The following is an 8,481-nucleotide window of genomic DNA, read 5'->3' on the forward strand; positions in this document are numbered from 1 at the left end:
ACAAAAGATAATTAAGTTCTGAGTACAATTTTTAAAGAGATTGTTGAGACATTAGTTCTGTATTTGTATTATGCTTACAATAATTCTTGAAAAAGCTAAACTAAAGTCATAGAAAGACCACTGGCCTGCAAATCAGGAGACCTAAGTCCTCACTCTTCCAACCAGGCATTTGACCTTAGTAAAGTTATATAAACTTTTCTGGCTCTTAGTTTTCTCACATGTAAAATGAGTAAGTTGAATTCAACAATCTCCAGGCTCCTTTACAAATGCTCAAGTCCAACAACTTTGACAAAACAGCACACACAAAATCTCTATTCAACTTAGCAATCTTCATGAGGCTGTTTCTAATTCACAAATCCTCCTTGGGGAACACTTTTTGTAAAACTTCAGGATGTCTCTATGAAAAAAAAAAAAAGGGAAATTGACAAAAGCAAGCCACTTTATCAATTTACTCATCCTGTAGGGTATTCTTTGTTTAATCCATACCAGTGAAATGCATGATCAGGTTGTTACATAATTTGATATTTGTGGGAGATAATCTTCTAGGGAAAGAGCCAAAAACACTTTTATGCCTCCTGAGCCAAAGGAAATAAATAATAATCATCATTCCTTGATTTAGCTCCCCGTGTTCTAGTGAATATACAATGTTTCTGATTGAGAAATAAATTTACATTTATCTATCAGAGAACACCAAAATGCAAGAATACTAATAACCCAAGAGTAATGCCATTTTTTCATATGAGAAATTGTGCAGAATATTAAATGATCCAAAGCTGTTTCCTGACATACACCCTATCTCTTTAACATAAATTATCCTCCTGTTAATGTTACAAAAGTGTAACTTTTGAAGGACTCTGAACTCTAAAGAATTAAAATTAAAATTGACCTAAAGGAACTTGAAAATATTTATGATATAAGTAAGCTATGGAATATTACCAATCATGACTACACAAAGGGTAGCATAAAATAAATCATCCAAGTATAGCACTGGTATCCACAAAATCATAACAGAACTAGGGCTGGACCTCCATGTTGTTCTTCATTGATGTATAGAAAATCAATAGGGGGCATAGGCAAAAATTCACAGACTAATAAAATATACAAGAAACAATAACCTTGTTGAGTTTATACATTCTTGAAAGTGTCAAACTAACTATTGTTATGGATGACAGGGATTCCCAGAAATGTTGAAAAGTGATGATAAAGTAGTTTATGCAGATTCATATAGTTTTGTTACCTTCTGTGTGCAAGTCACTGTGCTAAGCCCACGCTCCAAAACTCAGTTGAGGAATCAAATCCTATTTTCCAGAGTCAAAATGTTTGTTTAATTTGTTTATTAGCTTGTCTTCTTTTTTATAGTATTTGACTGATAGCAGTCTTCAATCATATAGAAATATTAGATACATCACTAAAGACTCTCTGCTCTTAGAGTTAATTGATCAAGTACAAAGAACTACATGTTCTAGATTGTTATGGAAACTTTTTTAAAAATTATTTTTATTAGCTTTTTTTTCTAATAGACTGACCAGAATAGATTGTGGTATTATGAATGAAATATTTGAATGCATAACATACACAATGTCTGTTAAGTCACTTCCTTTTTAAAGCTACATTCTGGGATCTTTGTTTGCCTTTTTCTCCTGCAGGCCAACTCAAATATTGCCCATATGATTTCAGAGGATCATTCATAACTTGAAAATGGTACTCCTTTCTATGTTTTGTATCCTTTGGCTAGTTTCCACTTAAACTAATCTCAGTGGTGTCATAAATGTTTTGAAGGGCTTCTCCCCCGCCCAGTTTGGTCACATTTTGCCCCAAAAATACATTCAAGAGACACATCTACATAAATGGAACATTAAATTGAGAATCATGTGACCACCAGCTCACTATGTGACTTGAAAAAAAATCACTTAAGTTCTTTGGGCCTCAATTTCTTCACTTATAAAATGACAATTATGCTAAATATATTTAAAGTCCTTTCTAATTACAAAATTAGTGTTTCTCAGCTTGTCTACTGAAAATACTTTGGGTTTGCTAAAATACAGATGAAAACATAAAGTATCTAAAGTCTTTTTACTAAAGACATGGAAGGTGATCCCAAAGAACTAAGGGCCATTTTGTATTTTTCTCTGTTCCCTGGATTGCTAAAGAATGTGTCCCCAAATTATCTACCTACCTACATGTATGTATGTATATGCTTAATAAACATTTGTTGATTAACTAATTAGTCTTGACTGTGCTTGAAGCTTTTCACTTTTCTGGCATAGCCTTTGAGAAGTCATGGTTAGTTAACTCCATAACAAAATGAGGCATTAGAGTAGAGCATTTAGTAACAATATTATCATTAAATGGCATGCCTTCAGTGACTATGATAGGCAAAAAAGCAAAAAAATAAAAATTAAAAAATAAAAAATAAAAAAGATAGTGAAGGATGCTGAGTTTCATAGTTTTAAAACTTTTATGAGATTGACTTAATGGGTATAATTCTCTTCCAATGGTCAACTAGTGGACCTAATACTATAGGAAATTAATTATGTCAATATTCATATCCGTGCTATAAGTCAAATCAGAATTCAAAATGAAGTCACTACTATAGTGAAAGAGAAAAAGAATAATTATTGACATTTATAGTTCATTAAAGTTTGTAAACCATATAGATTATTTCATAAGAGCCTTGAAACAATCCTTTAAGGTGGATAGTATAAGTATTAACATCTCCCTTTTATGGATGAGAAACCTGTTTCAGAATTTTCATCTAGGTTCATAACCTTAGAATCATTCATAACTCTTCCCTCTCTTTTTTACATCCAGTATCTAGTCAATTGTCAAAATAATTTATGTAACATTTCTGAGATCCATTCTCTCCTCTCCAGTGATATAGTCACCATTATAAGTCAGATTTTCATCATCACTCACATACTCTAATATCCTCCTAACTTATCATACTTCCTCCATTTGCTTTCTTCTCTCATTCTTCTTACAGCTGTCAAAAACATCACAGTGTGTTAAGGACCATGCCTAAGTGAAGAGGCAGGTCAATTCTCCAAGAGCCTCCACAGCTGTAAATCATAACACTTGAAGGAGTTGCAAAGCAGCCTTTACAAATGTTCCTTGTGGATTGGGAATGAAATAAATTGGAGGCAAGAGGAAAGAGGAGAGAGGTCAGACAATGCAACTGCCTTTCAGTGGAGAGGACAGAGAACTCAACTGTCTCTCAGTCTCCTTGTATCATCATCATTCTCTCACAGGAAGAGATCCATTCTACAGGTCTGAGTTAGACCTCCAGCAGCCATTGGCAGGTGGCTCCCATATCACAACAATATTGATGCAAAAGACCTAAGTACATCACACTCTTGTTTACAAATATTTCGTGACCACTTAGTTACTTGTAGGAAATATAAATTTCTCAAACATGTAATGAAGGGCTTCCATTAAATGGCTCCAATTTTCTTTTCCCATTTCATGAACTCCATATACCAGCTAAAGAGAGCCTTTCATATAGTAGTGGTTTAATAATTATTTGTTGCCAACTCACTAACCTGACTTAGTAGCCTCATTGAATTCTGAAGTCAGCATTCTACCTCCTACTTCTATGTGCTCCTAAAAGTCATCCCCAATCCCTAAAATTAACTTTCACCTCATCTAATGTTTCAGAATCCCTATCTCCCTTTAAGATTCACCTCTAATACCAGTTCTTCTATTGTCTTCCATCCCCACCATTACATTTTAATGCTCTCTCCTACAAACATAGGTTTTTAGTTTTCTAAATACCAGTATTCTATTGGTAGAAGATAAACTGCTTAAGGCAAAGGACTTCTTGGATTATTTTTTTTTTATTGTAATCACCTAAATCAATGACTTGTGAATAGAAACCATTTATTAAATGTTTGTTGAATTTAATTGATGCCCCTAGCTAATAAGTAGCTTTCTAGATAGCAAAATAAATTATCTTCCAAATTATATCACTGTGCACATATTGAAAAGGATAAAACAATACCTAGATTTTATTTTAAACACAATGTGCTATACTAGAAGATTTTAACATTTAAGATGTTTAAGATAGGATGTAAATGACTTCCTAGTTCATATATATATATATGTGTGACTTCAAAATTCACTCCATCAAACAGTCAAAAATATTTCTCCATTCAATAGCCCAAGAAATTTCTAATATTACATCATACTAAAGCTTTGGTTTAGTTTGGGTCTAAAGGGAAGAAACTTCCACTTTTACTAGCATTTTTTGGGGGGAGAGAAAAATGCAGAGAGGCTTAATAAAGGTTTATAATGGGTAGGCTGCAGGTAGGTCTCTTATATTTCTGAGATTTACTATAGTATAAAGAAAAACAATTATTTTGTTCATCCTAATTACTGATGGATTGCTTGTGATTCCTCTCATTAGCACATCAACAAAAACTCATTATTTTTCATTATGGTGAAAAATTTAAGATAGTGACAAGTGGAAATTGACATATATACTTATAGGATATTTTTTCCTAATAGATATGAAAAAAATCAGAGTTCTATCTTTTTTTTAATTATAGCTTTTTATTTATAAGATATATGCATGGGTAATTTTTCAGCATTGACAATTGCAAAACCTTTTATTCCAATTTTCCCCATTTCTCCCTCACCCCCTCCTACAAATGGCAGGTAGATCAATATCTGTTAAATATGTTAAAGTATATGTTAAATACTATATGTGTGTGTATACACATACATATACATACAGTTATTTTGCTGAACAAGAAGAATCTGACTTTGAAATAATATACATTTAACCTATGAAGGAAATAAAAAATGCAGATGCACAAAAATAGAGGGATTGGAAATGTTATGTAGGTTCACACTCATTTCCCAGAGTTCTTTCATTGGGTATAGCTGGTTCTATTCATTATTGAACAAATGGAACTGATTTGGTTCATCTTATTGTTGAAGAAAGACGCATCCATCAGAATTGATCATCATATAGTATTGTTTTTGATCACTATATATAATGATCTCCTGGTCCTGCTCATTTCACTCAGCATCAGTTCATGTAAGTTTCTCCAGGCCTTTCTGAAATCATTCTGCCATTTCTTACATTTCTTACAGAACAATAACATTCCATAATATTCATATACCACAATTTACCCAACCATTCTCCAAATGATGGGCATCCATTCAATTTCCAGTTTCTGGCCACTACAAAGAGGGTTGTCACAAACATTCTTGCACATACATGTCAGAACTCTATCTTAAAAGGAAGTGAAACATAACATTTGGAGATAGGGAAGATCTTGCCAAGCATCTATCCCAATAATACTCACATTTTGCAAAAAAGAAATCCAAGTTCAACATTAAAAATATAGCAAATAGAGATGAGAAAGGAGGACAAAGGGGCACAGACATGAGAGGATGCTAGCTACAGCTAAACCAGGAAGCTAGGAAGAGGCTGGGAGGATTTCCCAGGCAAGCAGAAGTGGCAGGGAAAAGGGCAGGTAGCATCAGATGTCTGAATCCCACTCTCTGAGATCCCATTCTTTTCCTGCTCTAGTTTTCCAGATGCTTTCTTCACAGAAGGCACTGCATCCATCTAGTGCATAGGTAAGGATCATTGACTGTTTCCTCAGAGTCTTAGCTTAGGCAACATGAGGATATTTACTGTCTTTTCCTTCTGGATTATTAATATTCCTTTCCAGGAAGAAATGCTAAATCTAGTCTCAGAAATCACAACTGGTATTCCGAGAAGAGCGGCTCTACAGCCTGCACGACATGGGCTGGTCAAACCAATAGACTACAAGACCATCACTTCTTGGATGTCTACTCAGTTTGAGAATACAGGAAGCTGGTTGCCAGTCTACCAAAACAACATCAGGTGCCTCACAATCTTAGGAATCTCTCAACAGGGTTAAGTCAAAAAGCAATCAAGAATAGATTTCTACCTTCGTCCTTTTAGAAGTTTGATGTATTCTGGTGTAAATGCTTTGGGCAATGTCTTACTTTTGGGGTGTCCTCTGTAGTGCCCAAAAGGACACATCAAGAATGCCCTTGATCCCTGTATTCAGTCTTCCAAGCTGTGGGGAATTATCCTCTCATGTCCTTCAAAATTCAGGTTAGATAGTTCTCACTTGATAACCTGACCCTAGAACAGCCCCCTGTGAGAGATAGTGGGCATATCCCTACAGACCATAAATCAGCTGCATGTGAGAAGAAGCAGTTCCCTCCTAATGGATCCTCCCAGAGCCCAGACCCTGGGCCTGTGTGAGTTGCATTCACACTAGAAGGGAAATATGGACTAAAGGTAACTTGGAGAAGATATCAACTTCTTATTTACTTCAGAGAGAAGGGGAAATTGAACATGAACCAGTGTCTTATGAAGACATGAATTTTCATTTCCCTGTGGATGGTTTTTATAGTGTTGCTAAATCTAATTTCCGGCTTCTAAAATACTCAAATCAATAGTAGCAAGGATCATTTAGGATTCTTGTGGTCCTTCAGATTGATTTAATAGAGTATCATAAGTCCTAAAATCATTATGTAAACAAAAGCTGAAGTTTCCTAAGATATTTTTTTTGGTATAGCTAATTAGTAGCATAGCATCCAAAGATCACCTTTTCTCTCTTTTCTTTTTTTTTTTTTTTTTTTTTCTTTTTTTGCTGAGGCAATTGGGGTTAAATGAGTAAAATAGCTAGTTATAGCTAGGAAGTATTAAGTGAGACCAGATTTTAATTCACGTCCTCTTGATTTCAGGGCCGGTGCTCTATTCATTGCACCACCTAGCTGCCCCATACAGATCATTTTATACATACATACATATATATATATATATATATATATATATATACACACACACACACACACATATACATATTTTTTTCTATTTATCCAGTTTGAAAATGAGTCATAGTATTTAAAGAGGAAAATGGTCATACAATATTTTCAAGAAATTTGAAGCATTTGAGAAATCTCAAGCATTTGAGAGCAGAAAGAAAACTTAGAAAATATTAAAAATGTTTACAAATAAATACAGGAAAAAAAGGTAACAAGCATCAGAATCAGATTTAGAAACCAGAATTTTTACTCTGTATTAATTTTTCTTTCCTATATATACACACAAACGCACACACACACACACACACACACACACACACACACACACACATATATATATATGTATATATATATATATACATATATATATATATGTGTATATGTCTTTTCTACATTCTGTTGACAAAATTAACCAATTAGATTCTGAGCACTAGTTTTTGTTATGCTGAGGGTAAAAGAAAAATATTTAGGTTTAAAGAGAAATATTTAGGATAATTTGGAGACTAGGAAATTTCTAATCCTTTAAAAAAATCCTTCTTCCTGAGTAGCCAAATAATTCCTCTTATCTTTTAAAAATTCTTATGAAAAAGCCTGAAAGTAAATGCACTTACAAAGGAAGAAATAAAAAAGGCAGAGAAGTTAAATAACATGCATGGTGTACATATCTCATCATAATTAATAGCTACCTAGTTCATGTTGAGTTTTTACTAAAAAATATTTTGTAGCTGCCTAATTATATCCAAGGTAAAATCCTTTTCCCTTCTTTAAGATATCTTTGGAATATAAGCCCAGTAGTAACAGTGCTGGATCAAAGGGTATGCACAGTTTGATAACTTTTCGAGCATAGTTTGAAATCACTCTTCAGAATATCTGGATGTATTCACAATTCCAGCAATAATATATCAGTGTCCCAGTTTCCTACATCCCCTCCAAAATTCAGCATTATCTTTTCCCATCATTCTAGCCAATCTGACAGATGTGTAGTGGTATCTCAGAGTTGTCTTAATTTGCATTTCTCTGATTAATAATGACTTAGAGCATCTTTTTATATGGCTAGAAATGTTTCAATTTCTTCATCTGAAAATTATCTGTTCATATCCTTTGACCATTTATCAATTGGAGAATGGTTTGATTTCTTATAAATTAGAGTCAATTCTCTATATATTTTGGAAATGAGGCCTTTATCAGAACCTTTGACTGTAAAAATGTTTTCCCAATTTATTTCTTCCCTTTTAATCTTGTCTGCATTAGTTTTGTTTGTACAAATGCTTTTTAATTTGATATAATCAAAATTTTCTATTTTGTGATTAATAATGATCTCTAGTTCTTCTTAGGTCATAAATTCCTTCCTCCTCCACAGGTCTGAGAGGTAAACTATCCTATGTTCTTCTAATTTATTTATAATCTCATTCTTTATGCCTAGATCACAAACCCATTTTGAACTTGGTGTACGGTGTTAAGTATGGATCAATGCCTAGTTTCTGCCATACTAATTTCCAATTTCCCCAGCAGTTTTTATCAAACATTGAGTTCTTATCCCAAAAGCCGGGGTCTTTGGGTTTGTCAAACACTAGATTGCTATAGTTGACTATTTTGTCCTTTACCTGACCTATTCCACTGATCAACTAGTCTATTTTTTAAACAATGCCAAATGGTTTTGGTAACTGC

General features: G+C 33.6%; 1 pseudogene; it reads left to right on the forward strand.

The window, feature by feature from the left end:
- The first annotated feature begins 5,630 nt into the window (after positions 1 to 5,630).
- Positions 5,631 to 6,367, forward strand: LOC141552814 (RAD9, HUS1, RAD1-interacting nuclear orphan protein 1-like; annotated as a pseudogene).
- The last annotated feature ends 2,114 nt before the right edge of the window (positions 6,368 to 8,481 follow it).

Source organism: Sminthopsis crassicaudata, chromosome 2, assembly GCF_048593235.1.
Source record: "Sminthopsis crassicaudata isolate SCR6 chromosome 2, ASM4859323v1, whole genome shotgun sequence".
NCBI lineage: Eukaryota > Metazoa > Chordata > Mammalia > Dasyuromorphia > Dasyuridae > Sminthopsis > Sminthopsis crassicaudata.